The sequence below is a fragment of the Dermacentor albipictus genome, chromosome 6 (assembly GCF_038994185.2).
Source record: "Dermacentor albipictus isolate Rhodes 1998 colony chromosome 6, USDA_Dalb.pri_finalv2, whole genome shotgun sequence".
NCBI lineage: Eukaryota > Metazoa > Arthropoda > Arachnida > Ixodida > Ixodidae > Dermacentor > Dermacentor albipictus.
Genome location: NC_091826.1, coordinates 108710257 through 108730304, shown reverse-complemented (window position 1 = coordinate 108730304; position 20048 = coordinate 108710257). Strand labels below are relative to the sequence as shown.

Below are 20048 nucleotides of genomic sequence, written 5' to 3'. Positions count from 1 at the left end.
TAATGATCAGAGCTTTGTTCCAAACTGCTTCAGCCGACTGTCTGCGTATATGTGTGCTAGTACGTCAGACGTAACTGTTGGTTCTGCATAATGAATATTAATAAAGATTGTTTTTTTTTAAACTTTCGCATTGTCACAATCGCAGCGTATGCGTAATAGGCCACTGCAGATGGCGTGGTCGTGGTTTAGTATAGTTCCTTAGTAAAAACTACTAAGAAACATAACTTGCTAGTAGGGACAGCACTTACAAGCGCCTGGCTAGTACAGAACTAGCAAGATGACAGTAAGATATAGTTCAGGAAACGCGTGCATTTATTGTAGCTATTTACTAACTTTATATTTAAGAGTGAAGAATGGAGTCGGCAGAGGCCGAGGGGTGCAGGGCCTCGCTGGTGCACTTGCTCGGTGTCGCCGCGTGCCAAACTCTCGTGTCATGCGCAATCGTGGCGTCAGTGAGGTGACGCGTGTCAGCCACACAGTCGCAGTTGGGGTAACCTGCACAAGAAGCGCATACGTGTCGGGGGTTCGTTTGCGAGCGCGCGAAGGAGGCGGAGCCAGTTCGAATAAATAGTCGGACTCGTCCTGCAGTAGTAGGACGCTAGGCTCAGCAGATGCCCCCGCATAGAGCAGTCGTCGGCATCTCTGTGTCTTTTATTTTTTTATCTCCAGAACTTGTCTTTCCCTCCTCGCCCCCTTTCTTTTTTTAATTTGTTTCTCCGCAGTGCTGTATAGTGGCAGTCGTTTCACGAAGATCAGGGCGCGAAGGCAAATCGTAACAGCGCGAGAGGGCAGGGGAACGAGGCGACCCGCACAGTCGTCTGCTCTTTGCTGTCGTCTGTCCGGCCGTCTGGACCTCGTCGCCTTGACAGACGTGTACGCGTAAGCATTGTTTGCGCGCGCACACACGCAGGCACACGGACACACGCTGTTGTTTACCGTGGCTAAATGGACCGTGACGGCCGCCCGCTGAAACCCTGCCTCGTCCGGCGCGCCGTGTTTGTTCCACAGCCGGCGCTTTCTCTGCGCAGCGCCTCTCGTGTGTGTGTGCCTCTCCGCGTCCGGTGTGTTTCGCAACCTCTGACCCCCCGGGGGGCCCGTTTTCGGTTTGCCCGTGTCTACCTGCGCATTACACCCGCCTCTTACGCTCACCGTATACTTACATTTTAATGTCTTTTTTTCTTACCTTTTTTCTTTTCTTCACGCGAACACAAGTGCTCCCCTGCGGCGCTCTCTGCTCCGAGAGCCGCCTTGACAAACACCATTTCACCTCCTCTTGCTGCCCCGCTGTCTCACTCTCCCGCTCGGCGCCTCCCTTGTAAGGGCGTCGTTGGCGCGTTGTTCGTTGACCACGCTTGCGCATACATTCGTGAAACATGTGAACGAAGGTCGCAAGGGAATGTTGCGCACTTTTCATTTTTAACGACGATGATGTTCTTGGTGAGTTGTATCTTTTTTTTACTGTATCGTCCTTCGTGGTTCATCCCCAACGTATAACTCTTACCGCTGGCACCAATGGCGCCACTAGTAGGCGCAGCGTCCTCGGGTTCTTCCCTCGTGGCAGCTAGCGTTTTGAGACGCTGTTGCTGAGTCGCTGTGCCACTCGTCGAAGACGCGTACGGGCGCTGTCGTTTGACGCGCTGTGGGCCTCTGGGCAAATTCTGTCGTTCAGGTCACCCCGAACTTGCCGAGGAAAATTTTCTGTTTCATCGACGTCAACTAAACCTTGGAGCGCCTTCAAAAAAATTTTCTTTTTAGAGCGAAGCTTTCTGTTCCTGTTCTCCCGACTTTCCGGGCGCTGCTTCCGCTGTTATGGTCTTGCTGCTCGCACGCGCCCTTGGGTTTCTTGCAACACCCCGAGATGGCGCTCCCTCCGCGCATCCCGGCTGGCGCCGCCGCGGCAGCGTTTCATCGTTTGTGCGTATCGCGCGCGCTGTGCTTCCTTTCCGACGCGAAACAAAGAGAAAAAATCCAGGCGCTCGACTGTGGAGGGGGCGTGCTAGGCTGCGATAGTGTAAACATTACAATAGTCCATGGCTTGACGCGAGCGCTAGGAGCCGGCGTCTCAACAGCGTGCTGGCCACGTATGCAGAAGGTAAACACGCGCCGACAAAATGGCTCCGAAGCTTGCACTTGGCGTCGAAGAAGCGCAGGCCCGAAAGAAGCGTCGCGCGGAACGGGGGCGTCTTCGGTACTCGGCGAAACCCGGTGCACACCGCGAATGTATGCTTGCTCGAAGACGTGAGGCAAACCAACGACTGGAGGCCACGGGAGACGAGTAGCGCGGTGAGCACCACGACCAGAACGGACAAGCGGAACAATAATTACCGTCAGTTAAATCGAATAGCATCGAGAGCTTCGCTTACATCGATTCCCACAGTGCTTGGGATGCGCATTGTTATTTTCCGGGGAAGGTTTCTCCAAGAAAACGCTGCAAGTCCGCTAAAAGGCACCCTTTTCATAGCTCTAAAGCTAGCTTTCCCGCGATGCCGTGTGTGAGGCTAATACCGCAGTGGTAATTTGTTGCGATGAACGCGTGTACAAGCATGGTTGACGTGTTCAATGACATAAAAAAAACATATCCCGAAGAAACTGCGCTACAGACAAGCTGCAGCGCGCGCAGATAGCATGCACTTCGTCTTGGTCTTCAGATATTCAGGAGAAGGTGAAATCAGATGTGGTAAAAAGAAGTTCTAAGGCCGATAAGTTAACGAAATAATTGTGATACCGAGCTATGAACCAAATACAGGATTACAACAGTGATCAGATGCAGGCCTTAAGGAAGACGGCGCAGTGTCTATTGAATGTAGTAAAATAATCGATGCTTTACAATGCATGACGTGTCGGATGAGCAGCGTCTGTATAATCACACATATGGAATGCAAGCCACTAGAGTCAATGACTATAACCGATGAAAACGACGTTGCGTCAAAGAAGGTTATAATAATAATAATAATAATAATAATAATAATAATAATAATAATAATAATAATAATTTAAGTACTCTAAGTATTATTAATTATTTTTACGGTTTTTTCTACTTCTGTCAGTGCAAAGCTGATTACCTTACTATACAATATTTTATATAATACGGTTTGTTTCATATCCTCGTTTACATAAATCTTTTTCATTCGTCTCTCACATCACCACTCAGTTCATGGCCTATTATCCTTAGTAGGTTTCTGCCTTTCTACAAGGTGTCATCATCGTCGTCATCAATAGGCCGGTGTGGAAGCTGGCTGCCGTCGCTGTAAGCGATTCCAAGAGCAGCCATGATGAATTGCTCAACTGTGGTGAATGTTTATCCGAGGAGCCATGCTAATTTCTGTGGCTTACTATAACTTGCGCATCATGTCACGACTCCGATCGCGCGGGTCTCTTGTTATCCTGCGAGGCTTTTGGCTACCTGCGTCACCCTCTTCACCCCCATCACCAGCCTTCTGAAGGGTTGCAGTAGCACGATAAATAATGTCACCCGTAATGAAATAGATTGCCGGACACATACCTCTCAAGATATGTCCAGCTATACCCTTATACACACCAGTGACCTTTATGCAGTGACCTTTATACAGCCTTTATCCTGCATCTTGTAATCTTGTAATCTTGTAATCTTGTAATGCGTAATCATTGTCACCATAATCATCATCCTGTTTTATGTCAGTTGCAAGACGAAAGCCTCTCCAAACAATCTCCGCTCGCAGCTGACTCCGTTCCGTCCGAAAAGTGGGTCCGATAGGGCGTACGAGAAACACCGTAAGTAGGCTTTTCCACAGTGTTAGTTTGCCCTACACAAGATGACCAACCTGCCTTTCGTGGCATTATTTAGCCAAGGGTAGGGCAGCAAATAGCGAGGCTGCATGCTTAGAAAGAGACGGTTGCAAGGACAGCCGCACGAGGTTCACTTCTGGAACGACGTCCGCGAGCTTGGGTGTGTCAAACGAGATGTGTGAGAAAGCCAACTTGGTAGAAAGCCAACTTGGTAGCGTTCTTCTCCTTGCGACGAGCATTATGGTAGGTCTGCTTTTGCACACTGCTGACTATACTGCTTGTCTTCGCGCTGCCACGAGCCCACTTCCACTAGCTCATCTGTATTTCTACTAAAATACCATATCTCGGCGTTGAATTCATAAACCGCGCTGCTGTCTTTTTTCCAAGCCTTATCGTTAGGCCTTTCATTTTCCTGTTTCGTAGCTGGTATAATTTTCCTCTTTCGTAGCTGGTTTAGCCTTCCCGTCGAGCTTTGTTTGTTTCCTTCTTTCGGCGTACGTCTCGACGATATTAGTAAGCATCGGTGCAACGGTAGCGTCGTGATAAAAGAAAATTCCAACCGCAGGGTTCATGCCGTGCGGGCAGCTTTGTTGACTCGGCTCCTGATTGGCCGACTTGGAGTGCAGACAATGCTGCACGGCCGAGGCAATATGTGCGTCCCCTGTGCGCGTGTTCCGGAACCTCGTTTCCTTGACGTTTTTACGGTTTTACGGCACCGCATCGCCGGCCGTCTCGCGTCGACACGGGGGGTCCCGGATCCACTGAAAGTCCCGAAAGAAAAAAAGAAAGAAAGAAGAAAAGTAAAGAGAAAGAGAAAGAAAGATACAGCACCGGTGCGAGGTTTGAACGAAGGCACGCCGACGCAGAAGAGACCGCCGTCCATCGCGGTGGGATGCGCGCCCACCCGGTGATTCGCTGCCGCTGTTTTCCTGGTTGTTGCGTGCAGCGGGGCGGAATGAACAGGTTGCGCGGTCGATCGAATGACGCTTTCCAAGTGTTTAGGTCATCGCGGCCGCCTTGATGTTGCTCGACGGCAGCACGGTGAAGAGCGGCGCGAATCGCCTCGATTTTTTCTGAGCTTTGTTGGTATACACTGTGAAAGCGGTGAAGACAACAGCGATGGGGCACGCCATGTGCTACGTTGCGCGAATGTTGCCTACACAAACGATTACTTCTGCGCGCCAGGAACGATTCAATATTGAGTGCACTGAGTGAGCTATCTGCGTTTAGAGAACCATAAAGCATGAGGAGAAGGCTCACTGGTCACAGCCGTAGTATCGTTTCCAGTGAGTGGTTAAGAGCGCATTTGCGCGATGTCGGCACACGAGAAGAATTATTTGTTTATGCTATACCTCATAGGAATAGACGTAGAACACCTTTGAAAGACCGCGTGCAAATAAACAACTTTGCAAGTTCTTTTGTTCTGCGTATTTCAGGTCCGTCTATGTTGTTGGTCTTCTCCTCTGCTTCATGCGGATCCTCAACTAAAACCACCTTCATTAGAATTCACCCAGCTGCAACCACTTTCAGCTAAAGCTTCTCACGTGAATTGAAGAGCAGGTTGCTTTTCGGGAAGGCCCCGCTGTAGGACTGCAATCTCTACATGTATATATTCACCGACGGTACATTTTCCCCGCCCCGCGAGGAAGTACGCTTTGCCGCTGCCTCAGCGCGTACTGCACGGAAGAAGGCCGACAGAGGGCGTCAAGGCTCGGGGAAAAGCAGAAGACGACGCGCGTCCGCGTAGCAGACGACGGCAGATCGTCGAGCGAGGGCTGACTTCTGCTTGCGCGCAGAGCCGAAAACCAAACAAGAGTGCGCGCGCGCGCGGGCACACTTCAAAACCGCCCGTCGAGAGGGATATAATTCAAATTCGCCACGCCGCCCTCCGCCCGAAAGGGAGACAAACAAGAAGCCGCAAAAGAAAGTACGAAGCCAGCGGCTAGATGAAGCAAAGTAACACGAAACAAGCGCCGCTTCGCGCGGGGGCCTCTTCGCGTTCCGCTTCCTCCCCCGCGGCAGCGATCCAGCAGACGAATTTACGGGAAGGCGGCGCTGTTGTTCCTGAAAACTCGGGGGGGAGCTCCTCTTTGACAGGTCGCGTGCCTCTACACTGATGCCGGCAAGAAACGTGAAAGCTTCGTTGGCGGCGCGGTCGACGTCATTTCTGTGTTCGACTTTTTTCCGTGGTTTTGCTTCGTTGTCTATGTTACAGCGGCAGCAGAAGCGCGCGCTGTTCGCCTCTTGTATAATGGCCTTTTCCCCGCCGTCCGTCACTATTTCGCCGAACGGGCCCGTGGAGAAGAAACGATCGCCATGGGGCGCTCGCTGCTAGGGCGAAGAAGTGGCGATAAGAGAGAAATGGACAGATAAACGACGACAGAATTCCGCACCCAGCAGACGCATTCTGAGCTTTTTTTTTTTTTTCTCGGCCTCCTATTGCCAGTGGTTCTCGTTACTATGCGATACGATACGTTCTGGAGCACGGAACGACAACGTCGGGTTTCCATCTTTCCTTCTCTCTTTCAAATAGCAGAATCGAGAGAGGCGGGGAGCGGAATCCGTGATAATTGCCCGATAAAGTCGCTGAGAGGTTTGCTCTATTCGTTCCTGATTTCTTATTCGTTTTATACGTTGGTTTTGTGAAGACGAGAGTGAGATGTCCGGGCGATTGACAAAAAGCGCGCGCGCGTAGTGAAACACACACACCGGGAAAAAGGAGTAAAGAAAGAATGAAAGATAAAAAGAGAACAGAAACACTGCGTAATGTTGGTATTCCTTCTGTCGAGGGATGTGCAATGTTATGGGTCGCGAAGATAAAGGCAGCGTACGAAGCTGTGCATCGTTAAATGCCGATTCGTGTACCAAGTTTGTTCACGGTGCATTGAACGCGAGTATTTTGTGAGTGCTTGCCTTTCCAAACATTGCCTGTCGTCTGCATGCTTATCTTCGGAGCCCCGAAGTTTACCAGACAAACGTCCAGCAATTGCATCGCTTTCTCTCATCGATCGCCGTGTAATGGCCAATATATTCACGTTTGTTTCGGACGCGTGAGGATTATGCAATATTTTTGCCTTAGCTGTTCTTGTTTGGGCATGCGAATTTTTTTGCGTATATTGAAGTTCGTTGCAAGACGAAGGAGAGCTATCTTAGAAAGGCGCCAATTCATCCTAAAAAAAGTGAACTAAGCGTTTCGTACTTTTGCACCTTCTTGCGTGCGCAGAAATCCGAACTGTCGCTGCAGTAGCAAAGTTTCGATTTTCAATTTACATGGTTTATTTATGAATGTTAAAAAATATGTTTGTTCTGTGCCCGTGCAGTTACTGCAAGATATCCTCGCTACTGATGTTGAAGGGCGTGTGAAATTAAAGTTAAGATTCTAATAAATACAGAAATCAGTAAAAAAGAAAGTTAATGCAATGAAGAGAGAGTGAAAAAAAAGGTAGCATATATGAAATGAACACCACCAATATCCAGATTACAATATTGAAATATATTCATTAATTATTACGTCGTGCTTATAAGCACGACGTAATAATTATAACCCCGTAATATAAAGGTAAGTCTCTTTTATTGTATACGTGGAAGTTTCTACAGGGTCGTGATATCGTTTACCTATTGCTTCGCTGCTATGCACCAACGATAGAGAAATCGGTACATGGGTTGAAAAATGGAGTTGTCTTCTCTCCAATAAATAAGGTTTGTCGGCTTACCTGTCTCATATGGCGGCGTCAATTCCGTTGCATGTCGTTAAAGCACTTCTTGAAAGAGCGAAAGGCAAAAAGAAGAAAACACGCTTTCGCGGAATAGAAAAAAGCTTAAAAATACATCGCAATGACAGAAGCGCTGCCGCTTCGTCGGCTGCCGCTGTGTGGCGCTGTCGCTGCTGCGCCTTTAGACAAATAGCGAGTGGAGTCGGGAAGCGAGGAGTAATTTACGGGCAATGCGTCCAATGCGGTGTGACTCTCTCTCTCCCTCTTTCTCTCTCTCTCCCGGCTGACGTCTCTTCCGCCGATTTCCGACTGGTCTCCATTTTCTGCGTGGACGGGGAGTGCGGAAAGGCGTCCTCCCTATTCCCTTTGCTCCCGTCAGGAGTGAGTGTGTCGCTGACAAGCACATGATGAGGACTGGGATAATATATATATAGATATATATCAACGAGAAAAACGGAAACCGAGAGACCCGATTTTTATCAGTCGAATCATAAGACGCCAACAACGAAAGACGCGGTAGGACAGCATAGGGGAAATTACTTGTGCGTACTAGTTTAATTAAGGAATTGGTAAATAAATGGGAATGAGTCTGCTTGAAAACACTAATGGTCGCAGGTGGGATTCGAGCCCACGTCTTCGCATTACGCATGCGATGCTCTTACCAATTGAGCTACTGAGACTAATTGTCTGTCCATAAAACTAACCCTGGGAGTGTTACGGTGTGTGTGTGTGTGTGTGTTAGCAGTTCAGTGCAGTCTCACAGTAATAGTAGCCATGAAAAGCCTCCGCTGACTACTTTCCCGTACTTTCCTGTGGAGAATACTGTGTCACGCTGATAACGCGTATGTCGTTCGCTACCTGGAAGTACCGGACGCGCCGCGTTAAATAAAGCAAAGGCACGCAAGATACATTAATATTTTTCTTGAGGAAAGACAAAGCACCAGAAGGGTGCAATCTTCTTTTAGAGTGCATACTTACGGCGTCAACTGGCGCGGTGCCCCTGAATTCTTGCAACGGTTTCTACATTAGAGTCTAGGTTCCTCGGAACTTTGCTCATTAATGATGGGCTCGAAAAATTGGCCACGCAATATTCCATAGGCGCTTTTCTTTTTCGTTTTTTTTGACGAATTCTTTTTTTCTGACGAACGCTCTCTGTAGGCCACTTTGTAATTGCTAATGCACAACCAAAATTTTTAACACATCGTGATCAGGTGCCCTCTAAGGGTCTTAATATTACCTACACTGTAGTGTCTGACAACCTAAGAATAATAGAAAGAAAAATATATGTACGCTCTACAAGTCAAGTTCAATTTTCATGGATGTTCCAGTCAATTAAGTTCGCTCATTTTCTTTACATCACGCGGTAGTGCGTGCTGAAAACGGCAATTTTCTCCGTACAGAGCTGCCTTTGCGTCACTGGTTTTAGAATGAATCCTGAACGCCTCTGGTAAATTTTATGGGCTATCCTGATATCACTCTCAGCTAAAGGTAATATTTTAGCTTGAAACAATTATTTATTGTACAATGAGCCTAGCTTTTACATTAGCAGGGCAATTTCATTAAGTTGTTAGTGGACTCCAGCTGGGGGCTCGGCTTTGCTTCCGAAGTGAAGGGCAGGTACTCTACGTTTTTACATGAAGCCTGTTTGTAATTTAAAAATTTTTTTTCGAAGTCGACGATTTAGAGAACCGCTCCCGCAGGTGCAATTTGCTATTTTATGGGCTTTCTGAGTCTGAACAGAATGAGAGATGGTAAACTGCTGTTCGCCTGCTTCAGGAATTTCGCGATGAACACCTTGCTATGACAGTGTCCTCAATAGCAAGAGCGTACAGGTGAGGTCAGTTTTCTAGCGATAAGAAGCGATGGACTCTTGGAACGACTTCTAACGACAAAGAAGTTGAGGCAATACCTAGCTATGGTTACAAACTAAAAGATAAATCGTTTAGCATATCCCATGACTATTCTGAAACCGTGGCAAATAAACGACGCCACCTTCTGCTGTTGTCCGAAACAATACGAAAGGAAGGAGATCGTGTGCGAGTCGTGTTGAACAACTTGTTTATTAATAATGAGGCTTATCTGTGAGATAGCGATCAGAAATGTGCGACGCGAGGGTCTAAACAAGCTACAGAATGACAAGTGACGTCTAATCACGCTAACTGGCCATCCACTGTACCGATATCGAGGAAGAATGACGCCCAAGGCCACATTACATTGTTGTACACGAACGTAAGAAGTGTCCTTTCTAAAACAGTACCGCTATCATCTACCGTTCACTCACGTTCAGCATCGATAGCGATACTAACTGAAACATGGCTTACCGATGCTGCGACCGATACCTGCATTCTGGAAAGCTGGGCTTCATTGAACTATTTTCTGTGTGACTGGAAAAATCGGACAGGTGGTGGAGTTTTGGTAGCAGTGCAAAAAGAAAAATACATCTTTTCGCCGCACGTATTCACCTCGACACTTCTTTAGAGTGTGTGTAGGTTTCAATCAAACATAAGGCAGGCCTTATAATCATTGGTGCTTTTTATCGACCTCCTGACATGAACAATACGTTTTCTCGTAAATTCCGACGGTTCCTCGAAATCACTACTATTCGCTTTCCTAAACCTGCAGACTAATTTTCGGTGATTTTAATTTCCTCGACATTGTTTGGGCTAACCTATCAACAACAAACTGCCTGCCGAGGCCCACAGTTTTCTTCAGTCATGTCTCGACTTTTCTTTAACTCAGCTTATCACGTGTACCACGCGGCTACGTCCGCTAATATTTTAGATCTAGTATTAGCCAGTGATCCTGACGTGTGCTTCGGCTTAATTTGTCAAGATGGGCTATCTGATTGTGATATTGTTACAGATAGTCTTGCAGTTACCCTTCCAAGACGCCCGTGCTATGATAAGTACAGACGATGTTACAATCGAGCGGATTTTCACAGCATAAACTCCGAGCTATGTGTTCTTCTTTATAATTCACCAATAAAGGCCAATCTCAAACCATTGAACACAACTGGGTTGAGTTTAAAATCACCGTTACTGAACTAATTCATCGATTCGTCCCTCTAACAAAAATCACCTGCACTCCGAAGGCACTGTGGTTTTACGTAAAGCTTGAGCGCCCTAATAATAAGAAAAAAATGCGTTTATATTGTGAAACCGATATGGAACGCCTCTCAGATTCCTAGCACCGTTATAATATCTGCAATAGGCAATATCAAGCACTGCTAAAACCATCTAAATGACATTTCTTTGCTTGTAACTTATCTTATAGGCTCACTAACAGTCCTCAGCGTTTTCTCTTTTCTTTTGCGCGTAACAAACCCGAAGAGCTATACCGATATAACGCTCATTAACGAGCACGGTAATATGGTCCACCACTGGGAATGTGCGGATTTACAGAATAGAACATATTAACCTGTATTTACGCAAGAAGACGCCACATCGTCACAATCCCTTGACAAGCTCATCAACGTATCAATGCCAGAAATAATTGTTAGTGAAGCAGGAATTTCTTCTTTACTAAATTAACGTAAGATTTCCTCAGCATGTGGTCACACTGCAATTAATAACAAAGTGTAAAAAAAAAAGTCACCTAATTCCTCACCTCTATTGTGTGCACTGTTCTGGCAGTCTTTACCAACTAGTACTATTCCGTACGACTGGAAGTCCGGAGACCGAAGTCACCCATTAAACTACCGCCGCATCTCCTTAACTAGTACTATTTGTAAATTACTTGAGCACGTTTAGTATACTACGATCAATAACTACTTAGCTGAAACCACAAAATTACCTTTGATTACCAACATGGCTTTCGCCGGGGTTATACTCATGCGACAGACAGTTAGGCGGCTTCTTACATGACTTACATTCATACCTAGACCTAGGATTTCAGGTTAATGCTATCTTCCTAGATTTGTTAAAACGTCTCGATCGCGTTGTTCACCATAGACTAATACTGAAGCTAACGAACTTTAGCATACACCCAACCGTTATTGGATGGATTAAGGATTTCCTCTCATCCAGAGTACAACGCACATCTGTTAGCAACAGCAACTCCTTTTCTACCAAAGTAAACTTTGGTGTTCCTCACGGCAGCGTTCTTGACCCCTTACTTTTCTTAATCTATATGGAAATGAGTTACCTAACTGTGTGCCTTCTCAAATCAGACTTTTCGCCGATGACTGCTTAATATGTCCATTAATTTCATGTGACATTCACAAAGATACTCTTGAAATCGATCTTAATGCAATTAATACCCGATGTTCAACATCGTTGATGACTCTTAATACAGCTAAAACGAAGTTATTATTATTTGCTAGGTGCAACCACCGTATTCGAAAATCCTACGTAATAAATGACAACATAATTGAACTTACAACTTATAAGTACCTTGGCGTTCACTTACAGTCTGAGCTAACGTGGCATCATCATATCGGACTTACGTTGGCATCAGCTAAATGCTTATTACGCCTCCTTAAATGCAACCTTAAGCATGCTGCATCTAAACTACGTAGACTAGCATACCTCACATTATTACGCCCAAAAATCGAGTATCCATCAGTTATCTGGGATCCTTGCCAAACCTATATCAGCCAACACATCGAATCGCTACAAATGCCCGCGGTTCGTTTCATATTTTGTGATTATTCACCCTACACTTGCAGTCTAGCACTAAAATCTCGCGCTGAGCTTGGCGACTTATATAATCGCTGCAGAATTGCCCGCCTTTCGCTGCTGCGCAAACTTTATCATCATCCATACCTTCACTGGATCTTCGAACCACCGACAGCCTTCCTTCCACGCACAGACAATATCTTCAAGGTAAAACGCATACCTTGTCGCTCAGGCCATTATGCTAACTTCTTCATTCTTCGAACAATAGTTGCATGGAATAACCTGGGTAGGATGTTCGAATACAGTGGTTGCGCCTAGTAAATGATAATAACTATGTTCGATAATAGCTGCGCATTTCGACGCAATATTTCTTCGCCCAATACACCGATGTTCGGCGGGGCGGCCGAAAGCGAAGGAGGTCGGCGAATTTAGAAACGAGGTAGAAAAGATGAAAAGTCAATGAAGCGTATGAATATATGTGAATATGGTCGCCATTGAAAGGAATGCGATGGCCAGCCCGAACTCCTTTCTTATCAGAATTGCTCGCACTTCGTATAGAGGGGACGACGTTTGCGCACGGCTGCGACCATAGTCGAGGTGACGGTGGCGGTGGGCGTCTGCACTCGCGAGCAGAAGACGCCCCCCGAGGTACGAAAAGAATGCGAGCAGACGATAGAATGGCGAAGCAGACGGTGTAAAAAAAAATAAGAATGTACGGAGAAGCGGACAGAAGTGACGTCAAAGGAAGGAATCTTGGTGGTCATCATATAGCTCGCAGACGACACACTCGCGCCGTGTGGAAAAGAAAGTCGAAATAAAAAGAAAAAAAGGACGAGTTTAAGACCGAGTATAAGAAGAAAGACAGACGGGTAGCGACGGGCCGTTGATGCGCAGGGCGGAAGGAAACGCGGCGTTCGAAATTTGGGTTCGCCAAGTAAAAGAAAGAAGAAAAAAAACACAAAGAAAGTCGTCGAGTTGGAAGCGCCTAGGAAATGGCGATCTCTTTCGGTGGGCTCCTGCGGGAAACATTTTTTTTTTTTTGTCTCTTATAGCCTGGCGGCAAAGTTTCCGGAACGGTGCGTGCGGGGTTATATGCACGCATACGTCTTCGCGGCGAACGAGCGTTTCGCAGTGCAGCAGCCACTCGAAGGGGGCGGCGATGATGAGGCGCCGGTATTGAAAATACCAGCGATTAGCCGCTGTAATTTCTTGCGCCTCGTTCGCGCGTTTTGACTGCGGTCCACTGATTGGGTGTTTCCTCCGACAGAACGGAATGCGTTTTTTTTTATTTTTTTATTACAGCTTGCTGCTGTGCGAAACCCGCCGGCTATCTACGGGAAGCAGAGATCAGGCTGAGCGCTGTATTTCTATGCCTGTATTACGCATGAACAGGGGCAAATTTTTTTATCTCGTTTTGCGCGTGCATGCTTGCAGAAGGAATTCTGAGACGGCGAAATATTCGCGAACATTTTGGAACTTATTGGTGTAAGGAAGCGAGATAGTGGTATGGAGTAAGCTTGGTTATTTGTTTTCCAGAAAACGAAACAGAAAAGATGGAATGTCCTTTGACTGCATTGTGACCTCGTAACCTTGGGTTTGACATCTCGACAGCTGCCTGCGGGCGGGCATGGAGAAAATAAAGCAGATGCGAAGGGAGAAAGAGAAAGTGAGGTGTATAAAAAGAAAGAAAGAAAGAAAGAAAGAAAGAAAGAAGGAAAGAAAGAAAGAAAGAAAGAAAGAAAGAAAGAAAGAAAGAAAGAAAGAAAGAAAGATCTCTCTCTCTCTCTGTCTCTCTCTCTCTCGCGCGCGCGTGCGCTATTTGTGACAAACTCGAAGGCCGTGAGTTTTCTCGATATAACATTAATGTTGCTATTTAAATAAACAAAAGACTATCCCGTGTAAAACGGCAAGGTGGCTTTCCTGGGGTGCATGTGTGCGCATTACGTAGATGCGAGTGGTCACGGTTGCGACGACGCTCGAGACTTCAGCTTCCGCGTCGTTCTTTACGCATTGCGTATAACACTGTAATAGCACAGAGACAATCACTTCTTTTCAGCCTTTGCAAACATGCTTGGACCTTGGTTCTCGTGGTAATTGCTGCCGTGTCGTTCGTGCGTCTGCTACCACCGGTTTGCAAGAAAGCCAACTTACTCGTTTTTTAGACTACAGTGTAGGGTTTAAATGGGCACTGAGGAGTAAAATAATGTCAGCTGTATTAGCGAATTACCCATGTGCAATGTGGAGTCACATACCGTCCGAGAGTGCCCCAGAAAGGACGTGTGGCGAAGCCGACTTGAAGTTCCAGCGCCATGCTGCCGTGACGCCACGTATTCTGATTGCTTAATTAATTTTTTATCTTCACGAATGGACTACATTGTATTTTAAAGAAACAACAAACAAAGCGTCAACTTCGGAAGCTTCAAGAACATTTACTGGTCCACAACAACCCCTCAGATAGGGGAAACCTTAAAACTTGCAACGTCATACTAACGGGCCAACGCTGAGGTTACGGCACAAAATTGATCGAATTTAACTTTCACCTTCATTTCCTCTTCTAATCATCAACGAACTAACGCAAAATTAACGAAAATCGAATTTTAAGAGAACATCTTCTCAGGGTAAGCTGGATCATTGTTTTCGTTTAGTGTCCTTTTAAGAGAAGAAGTCTGCGTGGCTTTTTTTTTATTATTATTAATGGCCCGCCCAGCTTCAAGCGCCGAGCTCGCAGTTGCAGTAATCATTTGACGCCCCTCTCCAGACCCAGGCGGCGGCTACGAGACCCACCAGGCGCCGGTGCAACCTTCGTAAAAACTTGTTCTTTTTTTTTTTTTCCCAAGCTGAAGCTAATGAGTCTTCCGTACAGACTCCGCTTGCTTGCTTATTTCGTGAACGAAAGAAACAAACCCACTCGCCTAAGAGGAGTCTCTTAAAGCGCGCTCGAGAACCGAGCCTCTCTCAAGTGGCAAGAATTCGCGGGGCGCAAACATTTGAAGCCGCACGCAGCCTGCGTGCATGCGTGTGCGCATACATTATGTGCCGTGGGCCGCGAGCACTGTCGACTCGACTCGGGTGTGTTTGCGGTTCGCTTCAAACATTCAGTACACTTTGCTCGGAGAACGCTCCTCAGCGCCGCCTCGCGGTGGCAGCGGAGTCTGGAGCGTAGTGCAGCGCTTAACGCGATTAGCGCGCTTCTCCGGCCGCGCCGTCTCGGCGCAGAGAGAGACAGACGCTCCAGCGCTTCGGGCAACGTTGACTTATCGCGGGCGACGCCGAGAAGAGAGCGCCCAGATAGAGGAAACGAGATAAGAAGAAATAGCACGCCAAACTAAGGAAAGCGAAGCCCCGATTCCGTGATAAATAAACCATAGCGCGCTAGATGCCGTGGCACCAATTTCATTACGCGCCCCATGATATGTAAAGGAGACCTTCGCCGCCTCCCCCCACCCGGAAGCCCGGATAAACGACGACCGTGGGATGAAATAATAACGCCGCGAAGCGATTTATGTTTCCAGCCGATTGTGCAAGAAAAGCGAGCGTTATGCGCTCCCGAGATCGCCGAAGCACGGAATAGAAAGGGACGTTTTCAATGCGAGTACGGGTACGAAGTAGCAGACGATTTCTTTCTTTTTCATCGAAATTTTTGTTTCTCCTTCGCACCCGTGCTTTGTCGTCTGCTCGAGCGCTCCCGGCCGTGTCGTCTGCTTGGGAGTCGGCCGTCCCACCGAGTCCCGCTCGCAGCTAACGAAGACGTATGCGTGCGCCCTCTCATTAACCAATGGGCGTGCTTTCTTTGTTCCTTTCGAGACTCAGAAACGCTCGCGCCTGCGTCTTCATCTGTCTTTTTGCGCTAACAACGAATGGAACAAAGTGTGGAAAAGTGAGAGAGAAAAAAGAGAAAACGTGATCGCAAGAAAGAAAAAAAAGAGAAAAAGAACGTTAAAAAAAGAAAGAAAAGAAAAGGAAGCGACGAGACGTCAGGACACAAACGATGACAGCGGCACTGCGTGGTTTTAGTTTTCTCATTTAAACTCTCCAGGAGAGAAAAGCGTTGAAGAATTGATGCCTTTCTTGCGACGGCAGTCTTTCTTCTTCTGTCGCCTTGTCTCGCGGTTTGAGTGCCGCCGCCCATCTTGAAACCCTCTCCCTAGCCCTCGCCGTTTTGCCTTCCGTTTTAATCCCTGTACAACTGTTGACTCGCGCTTGGCAGGCACGACGGCTGCTGTCACCACGATGGAGACGTCAGAGAAAGAGAGGACGAAATAATGCAGAAAAAAAAAATTACTGCAGCTCTGCGACAGCAAGCGCAAAAAAAGCTTCGACGTTTTTTTTATTGATAAAGTGCTTGCAGCGAGGCAGAAAAGGATAAGAAATGCAGCGACTAATTCTGTTGAAAGAATCACGAGGGTAAGCACGTAACGTCGGCTAGGGGCGCTACGAACAATGGAAGCCACGAACCCCTATGACCGCGCACTGTTTGTTCGGGAGCACGCTGAAATGCGTAGAATGGTTGGAACAAAGAGGGGGCGAGTGGGTGGTGGAATATAAGCGCGAATGGCTAACGGGACTGCCAAAGTGGTGACTCGGAGGGGGACAGCCGGTCGCAGTCGGTGCAACGCTGGCGCTGTTCCGTCCGAAGTCCTTGAGCCATCTTGCCGCGGTTTGCCCGTCGTGAAGAGCTACGCTGGCTGCCGGCGTCTCTCGAGCGACAGCGAGAGTGACCTCAGTCGCAGTGACGTCAGCTGATGAGGAGTGCGGCCACGCGAACGTGCGCGCGTCCTGGCTGACCCCTGCTGCAGTCGCAAGTTCACTTCCACTTCACGGCGCGGTGTTCCGTCATGTGAACGATGAGAGAACGGCAGGGGTAAATGCGAGTAGGGAAGAGCAGGGAGGCTAAGTAAATTTAGTTCAATTCGTTATCCTATGCACGACGAGAGAGGAATGGGGGAGCGAAATGGAGATGGGGCAAGAGAGATTGGTCAAGTGTTCAAAGCTAGCACGGTGCCTGCACTCCCACTCTGTGTGTCGTGCCAACGCTTGAGTGTTCAGCGCCTACAGGCCAACTGAAATACAACAAAATTTTTCACTGCGTACAACGCGTAGTTCAAGATAGTTTAGATATAGAGCAGCCTCCTCGCAAAACTTGACGTTTGAAATACGAGTGGAAGCGTCACGAAAAGCTGTCAAAACTAATAGCTGTATTTCATACCACAACTGAAAAAAACAAAAAACGCCATGATTACCGCTCGCCGGAAGTGACGCATGACCTAGAGCGCGTGGCTCTTCGTCGTGGCCTTCGAGATAAGGCGGCGCCCGCAAATGGCACTCGCGGTGCGCTCAACACAAATCTCGGAGGCGAAGTGCTGGGACTTATGCCATACCGACAATCACCAGGTGCACGCATCGTCTGCTTAGGTGCTGTTTAAAGGCTGCTAACTAGAAACCTATGCAAGTAGCAGCTCTGCGACTTGACCGAGGTTGCGTCAGCGGTGTATACTACACATTTATGAAATGTTTTGTCAAAGTGAATTTTCGTTGCAGTCGACCGAACTAACACTTTCAGCCAGTCCGTTCCATTCATCGTCTATCAAGACGAATTCATCGTCAATAAGCACGAACCGTCGTAGTTTTAAACGGTTAGCATCCATTTCACCTGTTCAATTTTGCATCGCTTTGGTATCATTTCTTAGGCAAGTGTTTTGCCATACGTATTTTTGTGCGAGCTTATGTTTCGTACTCTAATCCAATCCTTCTTGTGACTTCCACAGTACTTACTACAAGGTATTGTGGCAGTAAACCTACTTTTTAGCACGTGCTCCCAGCATATGTAACACCGTGAAAAGAGTTCAGTAAAGGGTGTTGATGGTAATGATGATGATGACGGACAGTAAACAAACCGCATCGTTCTTTTTTTTTAATATTTATATGGTGGGACACTTCCAACTTCGTTTCTTTCAGCTACTGGTTTTAACTCTCATGAGGGCTCAGGCAAGAACCGTTTCGAGATATTTCGTCGTGCCCTGATGCCGTTGCTCTCCTTGTAAACGTTCCGTCACTCCCTCCGCTATAAAGACGGAAAGTTCCTGCCTGTCGATCTTGATAAGCTGTCTCCACGATTGACCTGCTTGCGTTTGTCCTCTACCTCAGAAGCCTGACAATTCTTAATTTGTGACCCTTATCTCAGACAGAGAACCCATTATCGGTTTTGCTGTCTTCGTTTTGGTTTCTATACGCCGCTTATTCCTAAACAGAAAGCTTGAGCTGAAACGAATGTAACTGGTTTTCGTCCCTCCACGTATGTTTCCGCAACTCAGAAAGCGTGAGCCGAATCGACGCGTACAGGGAAAAATAATCGAGCGACACCTATAGGTAATTTATGCCGCGTAGTTTATAGATGAAAGACGCACTGAAGATGAACGCAAAGCTAAAGCTTAATCGAAAAAAAAAATGGATTCGGCAGCATGTTGCATTTCTGTAGCACGTGACGGCGAAAGCCTCCCGCACGCTCGGTAATGCACCGTCTCGCATCCGTCGCGTTGCTGCTTTCGCAGTTCGGCTTCTTTCGGCTCGTTTCGGACGCTTGGCTCCTGCTTCGCACGCTCATATAGCGGGGCAGACTCGCGCCGACGACGTTTTCTTCTTCGACTTCACGTTGCGTCCTCTCGGCAGGGGATTCAAACGTGCGCGATTCTGTGTGTTGTATGGGTGATTTCAATGAATGTACTCACTGCTCGCTTCACTATGCTGAGCGCTTGTAGCCTCAGCCTTGCGGGGGTATGACCCACTGCATTTTTGGCTTGCTTACGGGGGTGTGAGCCACTGAGAAGGTCACGTGTTTTTTAACCATTCGATAGACGCCGCATTTCTGTACTTTCTATGCGTGATTTCAATTAATGTACGCACTGTACGCATCACTTTGATGAGTGCCTGTATCCTCTGCATTACGAGAGGGATGAGCCATTGAATTATTTGCCTGCTTAGGGGGGGGGGGGGATATGACCCATTGCTATGATGGTTTTTGCACTATTTTAACGGACGACGCCGTTTTTAAGACCATCGGGAGTAGGAGCCACTTAAAGCTTTCGCCTTGAAAAAAATAATTTCAACAAAATGATATGTAACAGCTTCACCCTCCCTGAGCGGTAGCTTGCAAAGGCCTGAAAAGATGCGAAAGCGAAGGGCCCGTAGCGCCGTTAACTGGAAGCTTCCCGCGCCAGCTCCTCGCGGTGGTCGCGAATTTCGACAGCACCTCGTGGAAATTGTTCAATTATATGTCGTGTACCACGAGGTTTACGATAATTCTAACGTAACCACGTAGTGAACTTAGCTTTGATGACATTTTCTGTAACGTAACCACGTAGTGAACTTAGCTTTGATGACATTTTCTGCGTGCGAAACGACCCAAAGACGCAAAAATACTTAGGAAGATTGTGACGTTCGTCACACTTACGTATTCGCGCTGGTCCTGGGCCGTGAAACCTAAAAACTGGAGCACTTTGGTCTTCGCGTTCTTTGGTGGCAACCAGTCGTTTCCCTTCGAAACAAATGCAAACGCCGTTCAATCTCCCTTTGTTTAAGTATATCACGATCGCGAAGCGAGCCCGGCTGACCAAATTTCGTCACCATCATCTCACGGCGCGACAAGAAGCGCGAACTCGAGATACCACCACGAATGGCTTTGACGACGCGAAGCTGGCAGATGTTTTGCATGGCCGCTCAGTTTTACACATCGTGGTATACATATACGCGACGTGTTTTTGACAGCTTACACGTCGGGCACCGAAAAGAGATTGCCTTTCAAGGTCGCCCTTAACGGCGTACGGTTCGTCGGCCGAGCCGACGAGAACAGAAGACTCCAAGGACGCGCCCACATCAGGACGCGGGTCGTTTCGTTTAAACAACGGCGGTGAGCGAGAGAACGCAGTCGTGCCGGCGCCGAGTATCGGCGCTCGGCGCG

The 20048-nt window shown here is 47.5% G+C and overlaps 1 protein-coding gene across 2 annotated transcripts in view; it reads left to right on the top strand.

The window, feature by feature from the left end:
- The window catches only part of LOC135904976 (uncharacterized), a 361077-nt gene that overhangs the window by 203764 nt on the left and 137265 nt on the right, over window positions 1-20048 (top strand). The gene's annotated exons all lie outside the window — the stretch shown is intronic.